The 27,579-nt window shown below is 46.8% G+C and overlaps 1 pseudogene across 1 annotated transcript; it reads right to left on the reverse strand.

Annotated features, from left to right (window-relative positions):
* Positions 1–360: 360 nt before the first annotated feature.
* On the reverse strand, positions 361–27,579 carry LOC147096189 (zinc-binding protein A33-like; annotated as a pseudogene). Its single transcript, XR_015074867.1, has 6 exons — positions 27,170–27,579; positions 23,360–23,455; positions 21,018–21,251; positions 9,988–10,010; positions 9,771–9,886; positions 361–2,919 (listed from the first exon to the last, which is right to left on the reverse strand). The product of XR_015074867.1 is annotated as a zinc-binding protein A33-like (transcript).

The raw sequence follows: 27,579 nt of genomic DNA on the forward strand, positions 1-27,579 counted from the left end.
CGCTCTCTCTCCACCGCCTCACCTCCGGTGCCCTGCCTTCAAGGGGATCGTCACAGCCCGCCCAAAGAAGTGGAATACCCGCAGTTACTTTTGAATCACTGGGGTATCTCTACTTCGGGCGGTGAAAAATCCAAGGCAGACCGCAGGGCACAGAGCAGGCGTTTTAACATCATAGACTGGTGAGCATAAACTTTCTGGCCCATTACAAGGCAACCTAGTTAGGTATAAGGGGTGGGAACTAAAGGGGAATTTTGTTAAATTGCCATTTTAGTCAATTTTCCCTCAATGTGTCCGTCTTCTTTTCTCCTCCCCATTAAGTAAAAGTGTGCTGTATTCATAATTATTTTCACTGTATAGCAATTCATTCTTTATTTCAATAAAACATTGGTTTTCTTTGCACCAAACCACTGGTCTCATTTTGTCTATATCGCTACTGAAATAAGTCCGACAGTCAGAACCAAAGGGGAAGAAATTCGAACCGCACGGGGCTGGAACAGCTCAGACACACGGCTGACTGACCAGGCAAAAAACCCCAAACCAAAACCCCCTTACACAACAAAGCAGCAACACGTCACAGCAGTAAGGGGTCATCGTATCACATTCCTGCCGTAAGACAGTCTCACCTAACAGGGCACAGTGATCACAATGATTGTCTCTGTCCTGGGAACTACACCAACCAAGGCTTCTTCTGTGGAGGATTCACCGTAGCTCTCCTCCTCGGTTCAGGCTCTCTATTTTTATACCCTCTCTTATCATTGTCCTGTGATTGTCAGCGTTTCTCAGCAGCTGCGTTCTCTGTTCCTTCCCACACTCGTGATTATCAGAAAGTGTCAAAACAGACGTTTCTCTTCCTGTAGGAGTCAGGACTCAAGCCCTTGTAGCTCCTGTCAGTGGGTAACAGCACCTTCTCCTCCCACCCATTCTTTCGTGTAGCTGCTCCATCCGTCCTCACTGGGATCCTGGTCACCCCCAAGCTTGATTCTGAATTGTGTCTCTTTAGGCACCGCTTTGTCTGTCCCTGGCACCCTTTCTACATTCCCATGCTGGCTTTACCTTGACCAACTAACATTCATGTGTCCCTCCTGTGTCAAGTCAATAAACAGCAAGTAATTTCCCTGGACACACAATGCTAACAATGATTAGATGTTCTGAGACACCATGGTTTGGAGATTATATTATCATATATGTGGCAGACTAAAGCTGAGAATTGACACCACTTATTGACATAGAATCTTATGGCACAGAAGAAGGCCATTCGGCCCATCGAGCCTCTTTGAAAGAGCTATCCAATCAGTCCCACTCCCCGCTCTTTCCCCAAAGCCCTGCAAATTCCTCCCCTTCAAGTATTTATCTAATTCCCTTTTGAAAGTTACTATTGAATCTGCTTCCACCCTGCTTTCAGGCAGTGCATTCCAGATCATAACAACTCGCTACATCAAATATCTCCTCATCTCCCCTCTGCTTCATTACTACACTAACAAACTTCAGGAATTCACTTCAGCTTAGCTGTAGGAATCCCCGATTAACCCTTTCCATCCCCGGTCTGTTACATTCATCCGATGTTAACTGGAGTCTGATCACCTATCAGACTGGCGCGGTCACTCTGTCAGACGGGAATGATTGTAAGGAACTTTGTTATAGATCCCAAACTCTTACATTACACACTCATCACAGGAATCACACACATGTTGTAAATAGACAGATGCTTTAAATGGCCAACAAGTAAACCCGTGATCAGATTGCATCGCATGTATTTCTACAAAGTATTGGATCTATATTGCAGTGACCTTACATCACATGTCAAACACAAGTCAGTGAAGCTGAGGGACCTCACATAAAGATCACCTCCAGAGATATAGCGCAGAGCACTAAATACATGTAGAGAAATACAGTCAGGACCACAGGGAATGGAATAATTATACAGACCTGATACGCCATCAATTCAGCAGTTTCCAACATCTTACACAGGACATTATTCTTAAAGCAATGTGTTACAGTGTGTGAGCCGATTCTATCACTACGGTTCAGTTCATTGTTTACTGATTCTCATACAATTTATTATTCTAAATAAAAGCTGCGATCCTAAAATTAAACTATTTTCTCAGAATCGCTGAGGCACTGGGCGATGGCAAAGGTCCGATAACTGCAGTTAATCGGTGTGATTTTCCCAGACCCTTCGAGCACTTATTGGTGTTATTGGGTAGGATTTTCCCAGACTCCTGCAGCACTGCCAAGACCTCACACTTACCAGGTGAGTCAATGGGCAGAGCACCGGGCTGGTGCTCCTCAGTTTTCCAATAAGTTTCATGCTGCCTGCGCGGTCGTGCCTGGTATAAGAAGTCATTTTATTTGGATAAAGGGATAAAACCCTCATCCTCCTGGATTATTACTGTTTGGGACAAATTGTCAATGGTTCTGTGTTTTTCTCCTCATCAGTGAGACATGGACTGAAGTAAGGATAGAGTTTCTCAGTGAATGTATCAGTGAAAGTGTAGAGATGGGACTTGTTATCTGAGTTATAAAAGGACACCTTCCCTCCCTCATAATCCAGGCAGACTCGAATCTTTCTCAGGTCCACACTCGGCTGTAAGCGTTTCCGTGGTTTAGCACAAGCACAATATTTATTCTCTCTCAGGTTCACTGTCCAGTATCCATTACCCGGATTCAGGGTGAATTTACCCTTCCTGTTGATGGACTCCTTGGCCACACCCACGTCCCACTCAGTCTTGTTCCCCACCTCCACCTCCCAGGAATGTTTCCCTGATGTGAATCCCTCCGATCCCAGGACACAGACACAGGAATCAAATCTCTCTGGATTGTCGGGGAGCTCCTGCCGTTTCCCAGTGTTTCTCACAGTGCTCAGATCCTCAGACAGGAGAAGGGAAGGGTGGGCTGTATTAGGGTCCAAGGTCACTGGAGCTGGGAACAGAAGGACACAGATAGAAAGTTATTCACGTTCATTTTAACTTTCACAGCCGGTTCGTGATTGGTAAACTCGGCAATGTACCAGAATTAGAAATTCAACCTTCGAGGAAGACTTTAAGCAGCACACCGGGTAAATGGGAAGCTATTGCTGGGGGGATTGTTACCTGGCAGCCACACCCTGCAATGAGGCTGAGGAAGCCCCGTTACGGAGAGAGAGAGGGAGAGAGTGAGAGGAAGGGAGACAGGATCCCAGGATTGTACTAGAGCAGGAGTCTGCAATATAAATTATTTCAGAAATAGAGACAAGTTTCAAGGAGGAAGTGAGAAGAAGGGGACAGCACCCCAAGAGAGAACAGTGGGTAAAATGACATTATTACAGCATCTGACCAGATACAGACTGGTTACCTTAAAATAAGAGAAATGGCAGAGGAATATCAGTTAAACTGCAGTCAGAGAATAATATAAAAATGAGCACGCTTGCATAAGATTACGCAAGCTATAATGAGGCATTTTGCTTTTCTCAAGTTGAATACCTTATCATTTTTAACTGAACATAAAGGCCTAGAAATTCAGATGGCTGTGCCACCCGTTAGCACCTTAAGAGGGCGCTAAGTGGGTCGCAAGCCACTGGCCACGCCTCCCGCTAAATTCCGCGGGACGCTAATGGTGGCGCTAGCTGTTAGCGCTGCGCCGCTACCGATGACGTCATCGGTGTGCGCAGCACCCTGCTAACGTCCCGGCCGCGATATTAGGAAGCGCCCCCCTGATTTACCGCCGGACGCTATGTGCGACCGGTTCAGGGGGGCCTATCTGCGGCGGTAGAGGCGCAAATTACAGGAGAGGTGCGGGGCGGCCATTTTTGTTTTTGGCCGCCTGCCAGCACTTCTCTGCGCTCCCGTCCCCGGCCTCCTGACCCCCCTACCCCCCGCGGAGTGCCGGCTGCGTTCCAAGAGCCCGGCACTTCTCCTCGGTGCCGGGCTCTTTTGCCGGCACTCGCGATCCTCGGGGGCCCGGCTGGGCCCCAGATCGCGCAGAACAAGGCCCCTCCCCTTTAAGAAGGGGAGGAAGGCCTGCAGTACCGCAGCGCGATGTGCCGCAGCGTGTGGCACTGCGGCACGTTGCGCAACGATATTGAGTCGCAGCGCCCCAAGAGGGACGCGGGGCGCTTTCCCTTTTGGGCGCTCCAACTGAATTTCCGGCAGACGGCCGCGAATGCTTCCGGGGCGCTACTTTTAGCACCCTGGTGAGGCTGGCGCCCCAAACAGGGCTATAGTCAGTTTCTAGGCCAAAGAGTTTGCGACATGTATAAAATTGTATGGCCTATTTTTCGTGTAAAAACTGCAAAGAGTCTTTATTGGTTTCAGTATTTAAAATAACTTGGAGCCACTGGCAGCAGAACCAAGAGTATTGTTCCTCTTCACCCACAGATACACTGATGAAAATGTGTCCGGTGTAAAGTTTGTATAATTTGCATGTTGTTCAATAACACTCCCGTTATCCTGTGCTACTTTTCTGAATGTGGATGGATGGATGATTTCAAAAGACAGAGCTAGTCGCAGAGATTAGAGTGCGTTATACGTTCGAGTATGGTGTAAAATGCAATAGTGTGCATTATTTCCACTCCTACATACGGACATAGCTTAGAAGATTAGATCTCAGCACTTGGGCTCCTTATCTCAAAATATGTTCTCCATCAAAGTGCAAAAGCAAAATACTGCAGATGCTGGAAATCTGCAATTAAAACAGACAATGCTGGAAACACTCAGCAGATCTGACCTCCTGAGTTTTTCCAGTATTGTCTGGGGCTTTTCTCCATCACAATGTTTTGTGATCTAGAACAAAAAGGGCCAAGGAAGGGATCTGAGCCTTAAAATGTTACAGTTCAGATGTGGTCGACAAGACAAGTGAAGTATAACATGAACAGAAATTCATTATTGACTTAAAGGATGTTCGTGTAGGCTTTCACACAAGGTCAATCCAGTTTTGGTCACACTGAACATTAACACTTTTATATCTAAACACACTGTAATCCTCTCCAGTGACGGGTCTGGAATTGTCCAGCAGCCCAGGTTTGCTGAATAAATAAAATAATTACAAATGGACCCTTCATCAGAACTGAAAACTGAAATATAAGTAAATCCCTGAGTAGAGGAGGAGAAAGAAAAGGGGGAGAAGAAATAGCAGATGCTCCAATCACAGAGAGAACATTAATGGGCTGAATGACCTGCTAACTGCAGGAAGTGGGACTAAGTGGCGACAAATCCCCTGGACCCGACAAACTGCATCCTAGGATTTTAAAAGAGGTAGCTGCAGAGATGGCTGCACTGGTATTAATCTTCCAGAAATCCCTAGAATACAGAACAATCCCTAAGGATTGGAAGGTAGTAAACATAACTCCGCTATTTAAGAAAGGAGGAAGAGAAAAACCAGGGAACTATAGGCCAATTAGCCTGACATCAGTAGTAGGCAAAATGCTAGAATCTATTATTAGGGACGTGGTAACAAGGCACTTAGAAAATCGTAATATGATTAGGCAGAGTCAACATGGTTTTATGTTCTTATGAAGTCTGAAATGTAAACAGAATATGCTGCAAACACAGACCTCACCCACATTTCATGTCACCTCTCACTGCAGTATTTTATTAAATTCTTTCCAATTTCTACCAAATCTTGCCTCTTTTCCTTATGAGAATCTTTCCCATGCATTCTCCCTATCTTAGCTGGCTACGCACTCTTTGCTTCTCTTAATGTCCTTTCATTGCCTCACTGACAGGATCTTGTACAATCGAACAGGTTCTCCCTTTACTATGGAGCAGTTTTCAGTTCATTGAATGCATGAACTTTCTCTCTGATTAAACTATCTGTGGTTTGTTTGTCTCTTTATTCCGCCCTGCAAAGAGTTTTACTTATCTTCCAGTCTTCAGTTCCAAAGTAGGATGTAACTAGAACACGAGTCTGTTTTTTGAATGCAGACTGATAAAAGCATAACATTCTATAAATACATATATTTCAGAATTCCAACACTCAGTTTTTTTTCTTTTCCTTTTATTTGTCCCATTATTTACTGACATTGAGAGGAATGTTTCATCATCCTTACAGGTAACTGCAGTAATCATGTTTATTTTTAAACCATTCTTTTGGTGAATGTTCTTGTGCTAGTTATAGTTTGGGCTTTCCATTACCCTCTTTATTGGTGTGAACAGCAAATTGCAGTTTCCATAAGCAGACTGTGTGTTCTGTGCAGAGCTCAGAGACTTCGAGGACTCAGACCAGGTATCAGCAGTGACTCAGTGGTTGCACTCTCACCTCTGAGTCAGAAGGTCATGGGTTCAAGTCCCAACTCCAGAGACTTGAGCACAAAATCCAGGCTGACATTCCAGTGCAGTACTGAGGGAGTGCTGCAGTGTCGGACAAGACATTAAACCGAGGTCCCGTCTGCCCTCTCAGCTGGACATGGATTTCAATCTACAGCACAACACTAGAGATGTTGGGGGTACACCAGGAGACCCTGAGAAGGGAGAGATGTAGCTTTTTGAAGGAAAAGCTACACAGAGGTTTGCTTATTGGGAAAAGAGTCATGGAGAAAATTGATAGAGAAGTCAAGGAATCCCAGAATGCTCAATGACAGAATCAGGCCATGTCCGTGCCTGTGTCTTTTATTTCGATGTGAGGGGCTGGATTCTCGCCAGTTGCTGGTTTAGTCCACGTGTCTCTGCCACTAACCCACTGATGTCCTGGGGCCCTAATTATTCAAACAGGGCGAGTTAGGAACAGTGATGGTGCTCCTCATTGAGAGACTGAGTTAGCAGGGAGGGAATAGAGCGCTGTTGCAGTCTGTTAATTAAAGGACAGGTGACTTCTTAAACAGCAGGAAACACAAGTAGCAAGAGGTCTGAAGGAGTAGCAGGAAGGACACCCTGATTCTTTGATACATCGATGGAAGTGTGTCAGCTTTTAGCACTGCGCTAGAATTGGTGTCCTCCTGTCTCTGGCGACTGGTTTTGTACCACATTCTCCCCATCCTGTGCACCCTCCTCATGCTGTGTGAATGGATATTCTTCCCTCATCTTCATCACCATCCCCTTCCAGTAGCAGCAAGCTTTTCTTCACTGTGATATTATGTCGTACGTAAGCTGCAGTGATTCTGGAGACTCTCGACAGACTGTATTGCAGGGCTCTACTAGATTTATCCAGGCATTGAGAAACCAGACTTCAAAATACTTAGGGGGAGAAATTCAGTATCGCCCTGTTTTGGGCGCCATTAGCGGCCGTGCGCAAAGTTTAGCGCCTGGCGTTAATTATCACCTCCGACGGCAAACTTGGCTTTTATCGCCCCTGGAGGTAATTGGAGCGCTAAATCAGGCGCTTCACATCTGTCTTAAGGTGCAAAGGCCAAGGAGTGAGGCGCTACCTCACAGCGCTGACGAAGCTCAGGTGATGTCAGTCAGCAATGGAACACAGGCACACTGGCACTGTCCAATTCTTAAAGGGGAGTTCTGACGAATGGTCATCGACCTGAAAGGTTAACTCTGTTTCTCTCTTCACAGATGCTGCTTGACCTGCTGAATTTCTCCTGCATTTTCTGTTTTTATCTTAAAGGGGAGGGTAGATCTTGCTCTCCATCCACATCCTGCTCATTGCAGCCTTGAATCTCGGCCTGAATCTCAGCCTGGAGAGACCTGTACATCAAATCTGCTGGAAAGAACAATGGAGAGACCCAGGGAAAGAGCTCAGAGTGCAGCCCCCATAGTCTCTTCTAAATCGATACAAGGAAGGGCAAATCAAAATCAACCTGCAAAGTGCTGCTCAGTACCCAAAACGCCTTCACAAAGCGTTGAATCTCTCGAGAAGTCTCTCTCTCTCTCTCTCAGAATGCGTGGTGCAAAAATGTCACCGACAAAAAAAGGCAGGAAGCGGTCGCCTTTAAATAGCACTCCCCCAGTCCCTTTCTGACAGCATAATGCTCCCCTCAACCTGTCATTGATAGCGGCAGGCGGTAAGGCAGGGGGCGCCAGTCAATTTCCAGTCCGGGGCGCTACCGGGGCGTTGCGCACTCGACTGACATCACAATCTGCCGGCGCAGGAGATCGTGGCGGTAGTGTTTAGCGCCACAAAATGTCTAGTTAATTTCACGAGCGGTGCAAACATCGCTGCGCCCGGGCACTAGTTGCTTTATGCCCCATTAGCGCCCTCTTAAGGCGCTAATGGGAGGCACAAACAACTGAATTTTTCCCCCTTATAGTCTTCTCTATCGCACTTCTTGCACTGACATGGGCCTCATTATGTCTGGTGTCCTCCTCTGTCTGTAGAAACCTTACTGTTGTAAGCCATGACTGCTGGGGTTAATCCTGATCACCAATCAACCATCTTGATACTTGGTTTGAGTCACAGGAGTTGATATGGTAGATTAACACATGATGAAAGCATCAAGACAGCTTCCCAGATAGTGGGCTTAATGTTCAATATAAGATAGCTCCAAAAGAATCAAATGAATGCATTTGGTGTTCATGATATTGAGCAGGTTCTTATCTGGGGCTTTGAGTGCCACATGCACTCAGTCAATTGCTCCTTATAACTGTGGGAATCCTGCCAGTCTGTAGAATTGGACAGCTTGACCTCATTGTTTTTCCTGGTTCTATTGGGAAGAAAATGAAGTGAATGGACCACATGAAGAGAGCATCAGTCACCTTCTTTATGCAATGGTGCATGTCTAAAGTGGTAAAGGTCACCAGATGCTGCCTGGAAGGATCCAGATCCAGATCCAAAAGCATTCAAGACAGCAGTGACTTTGACTGCCAGACAGTGCAACTGTCCAAGTGGATGTGAGCTGCAGGTCATCAGCAAGCAGTGGACAAATCTACCCAAAAGCTTCTGGGGGAGGGCTGCATCTTCCTAGGAGGTGAGGCACTGAGAAATCCAAGAATGGCCTTCTTGGTCATCAACCCTGGTGAGCGAGTATCCACCCCCCGCCTATATAATGGCGGTGGGATTAATTAGGGTTGAGTTTGGGGCTTAAATTGAGGGAAATAGATTGGAAGGGTTGACCACCCACATTGTGCTGGAGCAGGCTCTGGGTAGACATTCAGGAAAGGCCGCTTTGTGTTGAGGAAATTGTAGTGTAATTTTAAACCGGCAGAGTTGAGGCAGTACTAGTTACGACCTGTTTAACTCAGTTTTTTCACCCACAATGGAGGTAAACCATAGGACAATCCAGCTCAAACAAATTCCACAGTGCCGCACACTCCCCCTATCCTTTAATATGCTTCTTTTCAAGCAATTATCTTATTTCCTTTTAAAATAATTTACTGACACCGCTTCCCGTGTCCCTGGTGTCCAGTATTGCTGAAGACATGGGGGGCAGTATTTAACATTTAAAAGGCTAGATTCTGAAATGTAATCAATTGCTATTTGCTTTCAGAAAACCGGCCTCCAGCAGCAGCAGTTTTCAGTTTTCAAACGTAGCTCCTCATGTCCCTTACATTTCTGACCAGTCTACTCTCACCTAAAGTTGGCTCCCTATTCAAGCAGGAAATAGTATTGACACCGACTCACAATATGGAAATAGCCAAGACTCCAGGATTTGGGACAGGGACACATCCATGGGGCAGGCAGAATTTCAGCACAGCCCACATCTGTCCTGAAAACGCTCCCACTGGAATTTCTGCTAATTATTCAGCAAAAATGTCAAATGGAAGCTGATCTGACAATTATGTACTGTAACAGAAAACCGACCAGTAAAATCTAGTCAGTTACAAATACAAGTAGATATTTATTATAAAAAGACAGGTCCATTCTACTAATAGTGAGAGCTGTTTAATAGCTGGTGTCAGGAAGCTCACACCCACCTATATTAATCACCGTCAGCATCTTTCTCCACACTCTGTACTGCAGTGACCCAATGTACTTCCCCACATTTATTAAAGGGTAAACCTTCTGCGGCTCTGGGAGAGTTCGCTTCGCTCTGGAACAGGAGATAAAGGTCAGTGTTGGATCATTCCAGGGTGGGGGGCAAGAGATGTTAGAAATTCAATTATCGACTCAAATCAAGGGTGTCAATTATACCTTTTCTGTATATCCAGAAATTTCTGTGGAACAAGAACAATTATTACTATTTGTGTTTCGAGAACATTTTATCACAAAAAGAAAGTAACAGACTGGATTCCACCGAAAAGTACATTCTAAATATGGAAAGTTATTGGACTGCCTCTTCCTGTCCTCACTGTACTGTGAGTTACTCCACAACATTACAACTGACTCGATCTGACTGCACAACACAACTCACAGAGCTACAATCCAATTGTAAAATCCTGAAGAACGTCAAATTATTAGAATTAATTTATTGGTTGAACAGAGTCACTTTAAAGTTTTCATGTAATTTGCAAGCGTCCTGGAGATAAATGCATTGGTGAATCCAATAGAAATCTCTGGGTTATTGCCCGAGCCGCGAGCAAATTGGCACAGAGAAAGACGGATGAAGAGTTAACACGTAACTAAAGGGCTGGTGTGGGAAAGAGGGGCACTGACACCAGTACTGGGACAGGAAGGAGCTGTACCGATAGGACGGGCTCCACCTGAACCGGGATGGGACCAGTGTCCAGCGGAAAGGGTAAATAGGAAGGTGGCATCAGCTTTAATCTAGTAAGATGGGGGTGAATGATCTACAAGAAATGAAACAAGCCTTATATAAATGAAACAGGAAAGGAGAGCATAGGTCAGACTAAACTGATGGAAGCTGATTTTGAGGGGCAGATAATAGAACTTGGGAAAATAAAATGGGCTACAATATTGGCCATCAACGATGTAGAAAAGCAATGGGAAACATTTAAAACGGTGCTCAACAGAGTGCAGGAACAATATATTCCATTAAAAGGAAAGAACAAACTAAACACTAATGAGATTCCATGGATGAATAAAGCCATACGGGAACAATTGAAAGTAAGGAAAGAGTCATACATTAAGTACATAGACAGCATGATAAGGGAGAATACGAAGAGATTAGGGAAGAAGTCAAAAAAACAATTAGGAAGGCAAAGAGGAACTATGAAATTAAATTATCAAGGAACATAAAACAAAATAAAATATTTTACAGGCACATCAATAAAAAAAGGAAGGTTGGGATAGGAATAGGGCCATTAAGGGATAGACAGGATAATACCACAGGTAACGATAGAGAGGTGGCAGAACTATTAAATAATTATTTTGCTTCAGTATTTACCAGGGAGATAGAACAGGTGGCCATGACATTGGATGATGAGATTAGTAATTAAATAAGTGCATTTAAAATAAAAAGAGGGGATATATTAAGTAAACTAATCAAACTCAAAGAGGATAAAACCCCTGGTCCAGATGGATTGCATCCACGCATTTTAAAAGAATCTGGGGAAGAGATAGCAGCGGCATTACTACACATATTTAGTAATTCGTTAGAAAAAGGTGTGCTGCCAGAGGACTGGCGGATAGCTAACGTAATACCTATATTTAAGAAGGAGAATAGAACAAGTCCAGGGAATTATAGACCTGTCAGCTTAACATCGGTGGTAGGAAAAATAATGGATTCCCTCCTAAAGGAGAAAATAGAACATCTAGAAACCAAAAACATATTAATGAATAGTCAGCAGCGTGGATTTCAAAAGGGAAAGTCTTGCTTGACCAATCTCATTGAATTTTTCGAAGTGGTAACAGAGAGAGTAGACAATGGTAATGCAGTAGATGTCATTTATTTAGATTTTCAAAAGGCCTTCGATAAGGTAACCTATAATAAACTGATGAACAAGGTCAGAGAATGTGGAGTCAGGGGACAAGTGGCAGAATGGATAGCTAGCTGGCTTCAAGACAGAAAGCAGAGAGTTGGGGTAAAAGGTAGCTATTCACAGTGGCAGAAGGTGGGTTGTGGTGTTCCACAAGGATCAGTGCTGGGACCACTGTTGTTAACAATTTACATTAATGATTTAGACTTTGGAATCAAAAACACAATTTCTAAATTTGCAGATGACACCAAATTGGGAGGGATAGTCAATACCGAGGAGGACTGCAACAAATTACAGGAGGGTATTAATAAACTTGCAGAATGGGCATATAATTGGCAAATGAAGTTCAACACAGATAAATGTGAGGTATTACGTTTTGGTAGGAAGAATAGGGAGGTCACTTCTTACTTGGAGGGTGCGAGTCTAGCTGGGGTAGAGGAGGAAAGGGATCTCGAAGCACAAATACACAAATCATTAAAAGTTGCGACACAGGTTAACAAGGCCACAAAAAAGCAAACCAAGCACTAGGGTTTATTTCTAGAGGTATAGAATTGAAAAGTAGGGAAGTTATGCTAAACCTGAATCGAACCTTGGTTAGACCACACTTAGAGTACTGCATGCAGTTCTGGTCGCCATATTATAAAAAGGATATAGAGACACTGGAGAGTGTGCAGAGAAGATTTACAAGGATGATACCAGAAATGCGAGGGTATACCTATCAGGAAAGGATGAACAGGCTTGGGTCTCTTTTCTCTTGAAAAGAGAAGGCTGAGGGGTGACCTAATAGAGGTCTTTAAAATTATGAAAGGTTTTGACAGAGTGGATACAGAGAGAATGTTTCCACTTGTGGGGAAGAGCATAACTAGAGGCCATCAATATAAGATAGTCACCAAGAAATCCAATAGAAATTCAGAAGAAACTTCTTTACCCAAAGAGTGGTGAGAATGTGGAACTCGCTACCACAGGGAGTGGTTGAAGCGAATAGTATAGATTAATTTAAGGGGAGGCTAGACAAGCATATGAGGGAGAAGGGAATAGAGGGATACGCTGATAGATTTAGATGAGGAAAGACAGGAGGAGGCTCGAGTGGAGCATAAACGCCGGCATGGACTGGTTGGGCCGAATGGCCTGTTTCTGTGTAATCTGTGTAAACTAAGGGCGGACATAAATGACCAGGGAATAAATAGAGTTATAGAACAGGAGTGTAAAATGATGGTTAAAAATAAAGTGAGAGGAACAGTTATTAAAAATGAGTTAAACTGTCTGTACAGCAATGCACAGTATTAGTAATAAAACAGGGGAGCTGGAGGCAATAAGGGAGATGGATCAGGTGGACATAAAGTAAAGACCGGCATTTATATAGCGTCTTTCACAACCTCATGATGGCCCAAAGCGCTTTACAGCCAATGAAGTACTTTGAGGTGTAGTCACTTTTATAATGTAGGAAACGCGCAGCAAGCACCCAAAAACAGCTATGTGATAATGACCAGATAATCTGTTTTAGTGATGTTGGTTGATGGGTAAAAATTGGCCATGACACCGGGGATAACTCCCCTGCTCTTCTTTGAAATAGTGCCATGGGTGGGATCTTTTATGTCCACCTGAGAGAACAAACGGGGCCTCGGTTTAACGTCTCATTTGAAAGACGGCACCTCCAACAGTGCAGCACTCCCTCAGTACTGCACTGGAGTGTCAGCCTAGATTTTTGTTATCAAGTCTCTGGAGTGGGATTTGAATCCACAACCTTCTGACTCAGAGGCAAGAGTGCTATCAATTGATGCACGGCTGACACTAATGACATCGGAAGATGAGATTAGAAATGATATAGCCACATTTAAAATAAAACGAGGAGAAATATTAAATGAACAAATCAAACTCAAAGGATAAAACCACTGGTCCGGACAGATTGCATCTGTGCATTTTAAAATAATCTAGGGAAGACATAACAGAGGCACCATTACAGATATTTTGTGGCAAAGCCATCAAGAGACTCTTGCAGTAACGTTTATAATTGTCTTTAACCATAGTTGTTACCTTTAAGTGTTTGCTCTGTTCAAACAGCGCGGGATCGATAAAATCGCGATCTGACGCGATGACGTCATCGTGCGGGTCACGTGACGTTCCCAATGGCGGGAAACGTGATGACGTTATGACGTCAGGGGGGTAGGGCATTTCAGTTCAGTCCTCGTAGATCCAGCTAGCGTACAGACCTGTCTGGAGTTTCTCCTGCGTTCTTTTGTTTGTAACTGTTTCAGTACATTAAACCACGTTTGTTTAACTGTCAGTTTCCACCTCAGTACTTTCGTAGTAGTGTGAAGACACCTACATTGGTGACCCCAAAACCTCGCGAACGTTTTTCGCGGTGGACACGGAACGCAGGCCAGTGATGGAAGCCAACGCAGTGGCTTTGAAGCTCCCCCAATTCTGGGAACAACAGGCGGCCTCCTGGTTTGTGCAGGCTGAGGCACAATTTGAGCTCCGCAACATCGCGCAGGACCAGCTCCGATATTTGTACATGGTCTCCGCCCTCGACAGCGTCGAGGATCATCAGCCTTCTGGAGAACCCCCCGACCGCTGACAAGTATGTCGCCATCAAGACACGGCTGCTGCAGGTATTTGGCCTTACAAAGGCGGAGCGCGCTCGCCGTCTACTTACACTACCCGGGTTAGGCGATTCCAAACCCTCGGAACTAATGAGCCACATGCTGACGCTCCTGGGGTCCGAACCCCAATGTTTCCTGTTTCGCGAGCTGTTTCTTAGTCAGCTTCCCGAACAGGTCCAAGCAGCCCTCGCCAGGTCGGACACCGGGGGTTGCATCGCGCTCGCCGAAGAGGCGGATAAAATATACGTGGTCCGACAGCAATACTGCACCATTGCGCAACGCCCAGCCCCGAAGGGCTCCGCCTCGACGCCTCCGACGACCGGTTACTGTTATTACCACGCTCGTTTTGGCCTGAAAGCCCGCTGCTGCTACCCGCCTTGCAGTTTCGCGCCCAAACCGTCGAACAGACCGCCGCGAGTCAAGAACACCGGAACTGGGGCATGCCCCGCGGCGACGGTGTCGATTGGCGATTCCGGGAATCTTCTGTAATTAACCGACTCCATCTCGGGCCGTCGTTTTTTGTGCGACACGGGGGCACAGTGCAGCATACTTCCCGCCTTGGTCCTCGACCTTCAGTCCGGCAGACGTGGTTCCCCCCTCCAAGCTGCCAACGATGGTGCGATTCGCACTTTCGGGAACCGGCGGGTACAAGTCTGTTTCGGTGGCCAACGTTTCAGCTGGGATTTTGTCACCGCTCAAATTTCGCAGGCTCTCTTGGGTGCAGACTTTTTTGGCGCCAACGGCCTGTTGGTGGATGTGAAGAATCGTCGCCTCGTTCATGCCGCCACGCTCGATGGTATTTCATGTGCGGCTCGGTCTCCTGCGCTCAGCCACCTCCCGACGACTTCTCCCGCCTTCTCGGGGATTTCTCCGAACTGACCAAGCCCACCTTTTCAGCTTCGACCGCCAAGCATCGGGTGGAGCACCATATTTCGACGACCGGCTCTCCCGTCTACGCCAGGGCGCGACGTTTAGAGCCCAGCAAGCTCGCGGCAGCGAAGGCGGAGTTCGCCGCGATGGAGAGGATGGGGATTATTCGCCGGTCCAATAGTCCCTGGTCTTCGCCGCTCCACATCGTCCCCAACCCGGGCGGAGGATGGCAGCCCTGTGGCGACTATCGTCGCCTCAATGATATAACGATGCCCGACCGTTACCCCGTCCCGCACACCCAGGACTTCTCCGCACATTTGGCGGGGAAGTCAATCTTCTCTAAGGTCGACCTCGTCCGTGGGTACCATCAGGTGCCAGTGCATTCCCAGGATGTCCAAAAGACGGCCGTCATCACCCCTTTTGGACTGTTTGAGTTCCTCCGCATGCCCTTTGGGCTTAAAAACGCGGCGCAGGTGTTCCAGCGCCTTATGGATTCGGTTCTGCGGGATCTCGATTTTTTGTTCGTCTACTTGGATGACATTCTGAGGAACACCTCAAGCATCTCCGTGTTCTTTTTCGTCGTCTTCAGCAGCACGGCCTCATTGTAAACCCGGCCAAATGCCGTTTCGGCCTGTTGCAACCCGACTTTTTAGGCCACCGCATAACTTCCGAGGGAGCAATGCCGCTTCGAGCTAAGGTGGAGGCGATCACGGTTTTCCCGAAGCCGCAATCCGTGAAGGCCTTACAGGAGTTCCTGGGGATGGTTAATTTTTACCATCGGTTCATCCCCAGGCCCTCAGGGACAAGGTGGGAAAGGAGCTCGTGGGTTGGTCGCAAGACATGGTTTGCGCCTTCGGGGATACGAAGACCGCGCTCGCGAACGCGCCGATGTTGGCACATCCCCGGCCAGGAGCTACTATCGCCCTCACGACGGACGCATCGGACTATGCCGTTGGGGCCGTCCAGGAGCAATGGGTCGACGGCGCGTGGCAGCCACTGGCATTTTTTAGCCGCCAGCTGCAGCGGCACGAATGCCGGTACAGTACTTTTGACAGAGAGCTGTTAGCTTTGTTTTTGGCCATCCGCCACTTCCGATTCCTCCTCGAAGGGCGCCGCTTCATTGTGTTTGTCGACCACAAACCGCTGACGTTCGCGATGGCCAAGACTGCCGAACCGTGGTCGGCTCAGCAGCAGAGGCAGCTGACATACATTTCCGAGTTTACCACCGACATCCGGCACGTGGCCGGCAAGGACAATGTCGTAGCGGATTGCCTCTCCCGCGCCGCCGTCCAGGTCATTCAATTAGGCATTGATTATGCGAGAATGGCTGCTGACCAGGCTGCCGACCCGGAGACGCAAGCCTTTCGTTCTGACCCCGCCAGCCTTCAGCCGAGAGATGTACCATTCCCTTTGGCGGGTACCACTCTCCTCTGCGACGTCTCCTTGGGTGATCCATGTCCGATTGTTCCGTCGACCTGGCGCCGAGACGTTTTCAACGCCATTCACGGGCTGTCGCATCCCGGGGAGCGTGCGTCACAGAAGCTGCTGGTCTCCAAATTCGTATGGAGAGGGATACGCAAAGACGTCCGTGACTGGGCGAACACTTGTGTGGTTTGTCAGCGGACCAAAGTGCAACGGCACGTCAGGGCCCCTCTGGCCACCTTCGCGGTACCAGAGTGGCGGTTCGACCACATTCACGTCGACCTGGTGGGTCCACTTCCACCGTCCCGTGGTTTTATACACCTTCTGACGATGGTGGATCGCAGCACGAGGTGGCCAGAGGCGGTTCCCCTGACGTCTACCACCTCTGCGGATGTCGCTCGAGCCTTCATTTCATCATGGGTAGCCCGTTTCGGTGTTCCGGCGGATATTTAGTCCGACCGCGGGCCGCAATTCTCGTCGGAACTATGGAATGCGGTGGCCTCCGCATTGGGCACTAAACTCCATCGCACTACGGTCTACCACCCGCAGGCGAACGGGTTGTGCGAGCGGTTCCACCGTTCATTGAAGGCGTCGCTCAGGGCCAGCCTTCTGGATGCGGCATGGGTCGATAAACTGCCGTGGGTTATGCTGGGACTGCGCACAGCGCCGAAGGAGGATTTACAGTCTTCTGCCGCGGAAATGGTTTACGGCCAGCCACTTCAGGTTCCAGGCGAATTCCTGCCGTCACCTACGCGGCCGTGGTCTGCAGCCGGTCAGCGAGAGGCCCACCGGGACGTGGCTCAGTGCTTCAGACCTGTTCCGACCTCGCAGCACGGTTTGCCTTCCTCCAATGTCCCCGTGGAGCTGTCAAAGGCTAAATTCGTGTTTGTCCGCCAAGACGCCCATTGCATCCCACTCGCACCTCCATATGCGGGTCCGTTCCAGGTTCTACAGGCCGGGGACAAGAGTTTCGTGATCGACTTCGGGGGCAAGCCGGATCTCATCTCCGTCGATTGCCTCAAGCCTGCGCACCTGGACCTCGAACAGCCAGTCGAACCTGCCCAGCCCCTGCGCCGGGGCCGGCCGTCGGCTACCGCCGCACCTACCTGCACCGTGCTACCTGCCAGCTCGCCACCTGCTCAGCGTTTTCCTCTCCGGGAATTTAGGAGTCGGTCAAACAGGCTTGTCCGACCTCCTCTGCGATTGATATTCCTCGTTAAAGACAATTCTGGGGGGGCGTATGTGGCAAAGCCATCAAGAGACTCTTGCAGTAACGTTTATAATTGTCTTTAACCATAGTTGTTACCTTTAAGTGTGTGCTCTGTTCAAACAGCGCGGGATCGATAAAATCGCAATCTGACGCGATGACGTCATCACGCGGGTCACGTGACTTCCCAATGGCGGGAAACGTGATGACGTCGTGACGTCAGGGGGGTAGGGCGTTTCAGTTCAGTCCTCGTGGATCCAGCTAGTGTACAGACCTGTCTGGAGTTTCTCCTGCATTCTTTTGTTTGTAACTGTTTCAGTACATTAAACCACGTTTGTTTAACTATCAGTTTTAACCTCAGTACTTTCATAGTAGTGTGAAGACACCTACAATTTAATAATTTGTTAGAAAAAGGTGTAGTGCCAGAGTACTGGTGGATAGCTAAAGTTATACCTGTATTTAAGAAGGGAGATAGAACATGTCCAGGTCACTATAGACCAGTCAGCTTAACATTGGTGGTAGGAAAGATAATGGAATTTCTACTAAAGGAGAAAATAGAAAAACATCAAGAAACCAAATATAATAATGAATAATCAGAATGGATTTCAAAAGGGCACATCTTGCTAGACCAACCTCATTGAATTCTATAAAGAGGTAACAGAGAGAGTATACAAGGGTAACACAACAGATGTAATATATCTAGATTTCCAAAAGGCCTTGGCTAAGGTAAAAAATAATTGACTAATAATTAAAGTCAGAGCATAGGGAGTCAGGGAACAAATAGCAGAATGGATAGCTAGCTGGCTGCAAGACAGAAAGCAGAGAGTAGAAGTCTAGGGTAGCTATTCAGAGTGGCAGAAGGTGGGAAGTGGGGTCCCACAAGGATCAGTGCTGGGACCACTGTTGTTCATAATTAATATTAACGATTTAGACTTTGGAATCAAAATCAACGGTAAATTTATGGACAACACCAAATTATGGGGAGGGGAGGGGATTGAATACTGAGGAGGTTTGAAGCAAATTACAAGAACACATTAATAAACTTGCAGAATGGACAACTGGTAAATGAGCTATTACATTTTGGTCTTTAAAATTATGAAAGGTTTTGATAGAGTAGACAGACAAAGTGATTCCACTTGTGGGGAAGAGCAAAACTAGAGGCCATCAATATAAGATAGTCACCAAGAAATCACATAGGGATTCAGAAGAAGCTTCTTTACAGAGAGTGGTGAGAATGTGGAACTCGCTACCACAGGGAGTAGTTGAAACGAATAGTATAGATACATTTAAGGGAAAGTTAGATAAGCATATGAGAGAGAAGGGAATATAGAGTTATACTAATAGGGTGAAATGAGGACGGATGGGAGGAGGCTCAAGTGGAGCATAAATGTTAACATGGACTGGTTGGGCCAAATGGCCTGTTCCTGTGGTGTATATTCTATATAATTCTATGTAAATTGCTGACTAGCAGCAGGTGTGACTACAGCAACACCGTTTTAGCTACAAAGGACTAATTTTAGTAGAAAATGCCTTACAAACACTCGTCATACCATTTTACCAACTGATGAACAAAGTTTAATGTACCCTTGCTTACACCATGTAAATATAAATATTGAGATCACATGTCCAACAATGGTGTCTACTCATTTTCTATTTACTAATCAAATGCAACTTTCCACATCTGGATTCCCAGTTCTCCACATGTGGCTAGTGGCTAATATATTGGACACCACTGATCTATACATACTACAGGTTTCCAGAAGGTCAATCTAACAGTGTGAGGGTGGGAAGCAGTATCAGGTACACATGGATTCAAAAAGGGTAATGTAACTCAGCAGTGAATCTGAATCACTACCTGTAACAGGTAATTTAGCACAGAGTTTCTCACCAGTTGTAGTATAACTCCAGAGTGTAGCTGTTCAACTTGTCGCCCAGACAGAAAACTGGTGTTGTGGGTTGTTGTCTCGTTATAGCAACTGCATGGTTTCTATTCCCTCGATTTCAACGGGAATTAAAATCGTGCGGTTTCTATAACAGATGGGCAATCAGCGATGTTAGTTTTATGCTCAAGCAGCAAGTTGACCTTGTGCAGAGCTCTCTCCTGGACAGAGTCATTACAGTTCCAGCCAGGCAAGGGCCAAGCAAGGTGAACACGGTCCTGCCTGGCTGATCCCGGACTGTAGTTACCGGTCTCAGACCAGCAGCTGCAGTGTAAATGCACTCTCGGGGGAGAATGGTCTGACCGTCCTGAGGGGTTTCTTACTCTGTATGAAGTTGATTTTCCTCATTGTTTGATTTGATGAAACTATCAACAACAACTTGAATTTATATAGCGCCTTTAACGTAGTAAAACATCCCAAGGCACATGGAGAAATTAGGGCAGGTGACCAAAAGCCTGGTCAAAGAGGTAGGTTTTAAGGAGCGTCTTAAAGGAGGAGAAGAGGTAGCGAGGCAGACAGGTTTAGGCAGGGAATTCCAGAGCTTAGGGCCTAGGCAACAGAAGGTACGGCCACCAATGGTGGAGCGATTATAATCAGGGATGCTCAAGAAGCCAGAAGCTCAGGAGCGCAGATATCTCAGGGGGTTGTGGGGCTGAAGGAGATTACAGAGATAGGGAGGGGCGAGGCCATGGGGGGATTTGAAAACAAGGATGAAAATTTTGAAATCGAGGCGCTGCTTAACCGGGAGCCAATGTAAGTCAGCGAGCACAGGGGTGATGGGTGAACGGGACTTGGTGCGAGGTAGGACACGGGCAGCTGAGTTTTGGATCACCTCAAGATTACGTAGGGTAGAATGTGGGAGGCCAGCCAGGAGTGGTTTGGAATAGTGACGTCTAGAGGTAACAAAGGCATGGATGAGGGTTTCAGCAGCGGATGAGCTGAGGCAAGGGCAGGGACGGGCGATGTTACGGAGGTGGAAATAGACGTTCTTAGTTATGCTGCAGATATGTGGTCAGAAGCTCATTTCAGGGTCAAATATAACACCAAGGTTGCGAACAGTGTGATTCATCCCCTTGTAATAATACTTCACTGCGCTAAACAAGCTCCAGATTTAGTTACTTCCATGTTCAAGACAGCCATTATTGCTCTTGGGTATGAGACAGAGAAAACCAAATGTCACAAGTGATTGCTATTATTTTGGTTTGTGAGTTTTATATTCTAGATTTTGATGGCACACCATGCACGATCTTGGACAGTGTTGAAGAAGAAGGGGAGAAGCAAAGAAAAATTTATAAACAGCTACCGTTAAAAACTTCATGTTGTCCTGTTCACTCAGCTCTTGTTCAATATCCTGAACAGTGACTGAAAGTGATGAGATTTCCTTCGTTATCTTCTCAATCCTCCCCTTCATCTCCTGACTGTTTTTCTCTTGCTCCAGCTTAAGATCTTCCAACACAATCCTCTCTTCCTCACGGAGAAACTGGTGAAGTTTTTCAAATTCTGCTTTAATCTGTTTCTCTGTCTTTACATTTTGGTCCTTTAGAAAGTAATAGTGAGGTTGAAAAATTAAATGAGGATTTTTAAAAGTTTGTGCAGTTCTCTTCATATAAGACTATTTTAGAGAAAAACATTCCCAATCTAGTAAGTGGGGACAAGTTAATTTATTGAGATGTAGACATGATTTTTTTTTAAATATAGAGAAAATCATTCTCTGATTCAGTGAAATAATAGTTAATAGATTATAGATTAGATACCATCGATAATAGAATACCACATGATAATTAATTCCGAAGAGGGAGCTCTAACTGAGGATCGAGCTGCTGAATTCCCTATTGGATTTATTAGCGACTGTCTTGTATTTATGGCCCATAGTTTTGGTCTCCCCCACAAGTGGAAACATCGGGGTCGATTTTGCCAGCCCTGGGGAGGTGGGTTTGGAGGCGGGACTGCCGGGAAAATGGCAAAATCTGGGGGCGGATACCCATCCCGCCCCCAACTCGCCTCCGTGCCATCTTCCCAGGAGGCGGGTGCCCGACCCGCGCCGGGTCCTATCTCCTCGAGGCGGGAAGGGGATTCGTGCCAATTAACTGCCTGTTAACAGCTAGTTAACAGGCAGTTTTTTTTGAGAATCCCCATTTTGAGCCCTGAAGTGTGGGCTTCCCGACAGCTCCGAATCTCACCAGGGTCAGCGAGGCGGGCCGTTGGTCTGCAGGGGTCAGAGGGGCAGAGATGTCCAGTGTTCAGGTAAGTGATGGGTGTACATGTGCAGAGGTAAGTGTGTGAGGTGTGTGTAAAGTGTTTTAATAAGTTTTACTTACCTTTACTTCTTCCTGCAGGCTTCTTCCCTTCAGGTCTCGGGAGTCCCTCAGTTCACCAGCACAGAAAGCAGAATGGCCGCTGAACTGTCAAAAGCTGCAGCCTTCTGCTTCCTGGTCAGGAAGGTTTTTGAATTGAGTCTTGAGTAAAGAATGTCAGATGATGACATTTCAGCTGTCAAAAGCTCTTGACAGATGAAACGTCACTCGCTGATGTCACCTGTAACCGACTTTCCCTTAATTGGCCTGCTAAACCCACTGGGCGGGCTTAACAAGGTCACTCAAGGGAAAATAGTGTGGGTTGGCCACAAGTTGATGGAGGCGGGACTAAAAGTGGGAGACTCGCCTCCAAAAGCTCCTCATTGACAAAATCCAGCCCATCATCTCTATATCTACCTTATCAAACACCTTCATCATTTTAAAGACCTCTATCAAGTCACCCTACAGCCATTTCTTTTCTATAGAAAGGAGGCCCAGCCTGTTCAATCTTTCATGATAGGTATAACCTCTCATTTCTGGCATCATCTGTAGAAATCTTTGTTGCACCTTCTGCAGTGCTTCCATATACTTTTTATAATATGGAGACCGGGGGCAAAAATTGGGTCGCGCACCCTTTAGGGCGTTAACTTCGCCCCGAAAAACTTAGCACCCCCATGCCCGAAATTCGATGGTAGTGCCCCAAGCAGGAGGCATAGCGCTACAGGAACCGCTCCCCCTCCCTCTTGGGGGGCTGCAGCCCAATATCGTGGCACTGTGTGCCGCAGTGCCACGCGTGCCAGCATGTTGTGCTGTGGTACTGCAGGCCTTCCTCCCCCGATTAAAGGGGAGGGGCCTAGTGCAGCGCGACCCGGGGCCCAGCTGGACCACCGGGGAGCGGGGTGCCGGCAAAAGAGCCCGGCACTCAAGAGGAGTGTCGGACTGCCCGATCATGGCCGGCACGGCAGAGGGGGCAGGTGCTGGCAGGCGGTCGGCAAGAAAAAGGGTGCTTGGCACCTCTCATTTAATTATCGCCGACCCGGCCACACCTACCCACCCCCACCCCCCGACCCTGTCATACATAGCGTCCGGCGGTACGTCAGAGGTCGCGACCGAAGTTTTCTGCTGGGTCACGAGCGGGGCACTACCGGCTACTACCACCGCTAACCTCCAGCTGAATTTCACGGGAGGCATGAGCGGCGCCGTGCCCGGGTGTTAGTTTTTTTGTGCCTCGTTAGCGCCCCCCTAGGGCGCTAATGGGAGGCACAAAGTAATCAAATTTTGCCCACAGAATTCTGCACGGTACAATTCTGCAAGTGAGTACAGAATGTAGAACAAAGTAGCATCAATGTACCTTAATGTGGGTTAATGTTTTCTTATAATCACTTTTTACAGCACCGCATTCCTTCTTCTTGTCCTGGACTGGCTTCAGCAAGGTTCGCAGTTCCTCCTGAACAAAGAACGAGAATAACATTGTACATTTTTGTGAAATAAACACCCGACAATTAAATGCCATTTAGTTTCATTAAAATTCTGAGTTCTCAAACTTTTATGGGGCCTCTTTTTCTTCACATTCAGAAGTTGCTGAGGTAGATTTTCAGCTTGCTGTCTATAGGAGCCACCTGGAGTCGAGAAGCAGTTATTTACTATTACATTTACTAACTCTGACTTTAGATCACTAGGACCAGCTCCCACTGTGTCTGCAGCTCCTGTATCTCCCTGGATATCTGTGTCGACACCTTTTGTCTACCTTCTACCCTATAGTTTGTCTCATCTGGGATCCTGTTTCCTCGCTGCACTTCCCCTGTCTAGTTGAAATGATTTTCTATTGCTGGTTCAATGTTCCACACAAATCTTTTTGCCCCTATCGTGATTAAATCTAGCCCATCTCTTGTGTAAAATTCCTTTTTCATTTTGGATAGTTCCCAGTTTTTTCTGAAGGTAGTACTGTTATACATATGCCACACCAACTCAACTTTTTTGACAAACTCTGCTCCGTTTCCAAATACTGAGAGCATGAATGACATTATTTTACAACCTCTGCCTTTGAGTTTTGAGCCAATCCTCATGTATGTAAATTTTAAGACTCCTACAAGATTCCTCTCTAAGTCATCTAACCCTACGGGAACGGTAGCATTGTGGTTATGTTACTGGACTAGTAATCAGAGGCCTGGACTAATGATCCAGTAGACGTGAGTTCAAATCCCACCACGGCCTATATGTGACTCCAGACCCACAGCAATGTGGTTGACTATTATCTGCCCTCTGAAATGGCCTAACAAAAAGCAATAAGAATAACACCGGATGGGCCACCCGGCATTGCTCTAGGTACGGTCTTCGGACATGACAACAGTACACCCAGCCAAGTTGGCCCTGCAAAGTACTCCTTACTAGCATCTTGCAACTTGTGCCAAAATTGAGAGCTGTCCCTCAGACTAGTCAAGCAACAGCCTGACATAGTCACACTCACAGAATCACACCTTACAGCCAATGTCTCAGCCCCTCCGTCACCATTCCTGGATAGGTCCTGTCCCACTGACAAAAGTGGTATACAGTCGGGAGGGAGTGGTCCTAGGAGTTCCTCAACATTGATTCCGGACCCTAAGAAGTCTTATGGCAAGGAAACCTCCTGCTGATTACCACCTACTGCCCTCCGTACTTCAGTTCTTCACCACTTGGAAGAATCACTGAGGGTAGCAAGGGCACAAAATAGACACTGGGTGGGGAAAGTCAATGTCCATCACCCCTACTGACTGAGTTGGCCGAGTCCTGAAGGGCATAGCTGCCAGACTAGGCCTGCGGCAGGCGGTAAAAGAACCAACACGAGGGGAAAACCTACGTGATCTCGACCTCAACAATCTACCTGTTGCAGATGCATCTGTCCATGACAGCATTGGTAGCAGTGACCACCACACTGTCCTGTGGAGATGAAGTCCCGTCTTCACACTGAGGATACCCTCCATCGTGTTGTGTTGCATTACCACCGTGCTAAATGGGATAGATTCAGAACAAATCAAGCAGCTCCAAACTGGGCATCCATGAGGTGCTGTGGGCCATCAGTGGCAGCAGAATTGTATTCAACCACGATCTGTAACCTCATGGCCCGGCATATCCCTCACTTTACCATTACCATCAAGCCAGGGAAACAACTCTGGTTCAATAAGGAGTATAGAACAGCATGCAGGAGCAGCACCAGGCGTACCTAAAAATGAGGTGCCAACCTGGGGAAGCTGCAACACAGGACTACATGCATGCTAAAAAGCGGAAGCAGCATGCTATAGACAGGGCTAAGCGAGCCCACAATCAACTGATCTGATCAAAACCTGCAAAAGTTGTGAATGGTGCTGGACCATTAAACAACTAACGGGTGGAGGAGGCTCCAAGAATATTCCCATCCTCAATGATGCTGGAGCCCAGTACGTGAGTGCAAAAGACAAGGCTGAAGCATTTGTAACCATCTTCAGGCAGAAGTGCCGAGTGGATGATCCATATTGGCCTCCTCCTGAGGTCCCCACCATCGCAGAAGCCAGTCTTCAGCCAATTCGATTCACTCCACGTAATATCAAGAAATGGCTGAGCGCACTGGATACAGCAAAGGCTATGGGCCCCGACAACATCCCGGCTATCGTGCTGAAGACTTGTGCTCCAGAACTATCCGCGCCTCTAGCCAAGCTGTTCCAGTACAGCTACAACACTGGCATCTATCCGACAATGTGGAAAACTGCCCAGGTATGTCCTGTCCACAAAAAGCAGGACAAATCCAACCCGGCCAAAACCGCCCCATCAGTCTACTCTCAATCATCAGCAAAGTGATGGAAGGTGTAATCGAAAGTGCTATCAAGCGGTACTTACTCACCAATAACCTGCTCACGGATGCCCAGTTTGGGTTCCGCCAAGACCAATTGGCTCCTGACCTCATTACAGCCTTGGTCCAAATATGGACAAAGGAGCTGAATTCCGGAGGTGAGGTGAAAGTGACTGCCCTTGACATCCAGGCAGTATTTGACTGGCTGTGGCATCAAGGAGCTCTAGTAAAGTCAATGGGAATCTCTTGAGTCGTTTCACAGGGATTCTTCCACCAACCTCAATCCATTCAGCAGTCCTATATCCTTGGCTTCCTTCAGCTCTTGTCCCTCTATGATGAGAATCTGCTGCTGATTCTAATGGTCTCCAGCTACAGTCCCTGAAGGTTCCCTCTGCAGGTCTAATCCTATCCTGGCTTTATCATTTACTGAATATAATTCTATCCACTCACCTTAGAAAATCTCTTGACTTCTCTCCCCTGTAAGTTCCTGCATCTCTAATGTCAGAAATCCTTTTTAAGCAACTTACCAACAGACACTTTTCATACCTCTTCACTTTTGTATTGTATCCCTCTTTCTCCTTTATGAATATTGCACAATAACCACGCCTCATGGACTCCATCTTAGTTATAATTTTCTCAGCTGTTTAATACCAAGCATTCCTTTTTAATTTTACTTTTGTCTGCAATCTCTTAAAAAATTACCTTTTACTTCTCTGGGGTTTTCTTTGCTGTATCTGGTCTCTGGTGGTGTGCTGTGTCACCTAATTCACACAGGGGTTTTATTTCACCTTACTTCTCCTCCACTCTATCCCTTTCCCCTGAACTTCTCAAGTACTGTCCCGCTAAATCTGCCTCTGCTGTTCTTTAAGAAAATACCGAGAGTAATTGGTCTGCTTCTGTTTCCTGGTCCCTGTTGTTTTACCCGATTGCTGAAACTTTGCGCTGTTCGGGAGGCTTTGGAGGAAGTTTAACAAGTTCATGTCGACATTAAACACTTCACATCTGGAATATAAATAGGAGACACGTTCCACAGATCATCACTTGTCACGGAGACAGGATCGGTATCGATCTGATAACATACTGTACAAGAGATTTCACTCTGCATTCCAAGGGCTGATCAATTTACACTGATCTATTAAAATGGTGTTTAGAATAAAGTGAAACTCTCACTTCCTGCCCCTGGCTCCTTCAGCAGCGATACAAATGGCAGTCCGTGTAAGGACTGAGTAATTAAATAAATACAAACGCATTATCTAAAGAGCTTTAAGTATTGAGAGACGCTCAAACCCGATTCTGTGAACGCTCCCTGTTCAGGATTCTGTTACCTGTGTCTGTATTTTATTTTACACGGTGTCTCACCTTAAACTCTTCAGTAGCTTCTTCCAGTGGCAGCACCTCGTGGTTTTGATGACTTTTTGAACTCTGACAAATGATACAGATGGGCTGATTGTCAGTTTTACAAAAAACCTTCAACTTCTCCTTGTGGCGGCTACATTCCTGCTGACTTTTAGCACTTTTAACAAAAGTCTCCACGATGTTGGCGAGGGTGCGGTTGGGTCTCAGGTTCCTGGAGGAAGTCTCCTTTCTACAGACAGGACAGGCGGCGGTGACAGCGCTCTCCCAGTACCGGGTTATACAGGATCGGCAGAAACTGTGATCACAGTCGAGTAAGACAGGGTCTTTATACAGATCATGGCACACAGCACAGGAAAGTTCACCTTCCATCTCGAAGGACTGGTCACCTTGCACTGTGCTCGGAGTAAAATGGT

The sequence above is a fragment of the Somniosus microcephalus genome, unplaced genomic scaffold (assembly GCF_052327205.1).
Source record: "Somniosus microcephalus isolate GS21.2 unplaced genomic scaffold, FLI_Smic_1.0 unresolved_chr1, whole genome shotgun sequence".
Lineage (NCBI taxonomy): Eukaryota > Metazoa > Chordata > Chondrichthyes > Squaliformes > Somniosidae > Somniosus > Somniosus microcephalus.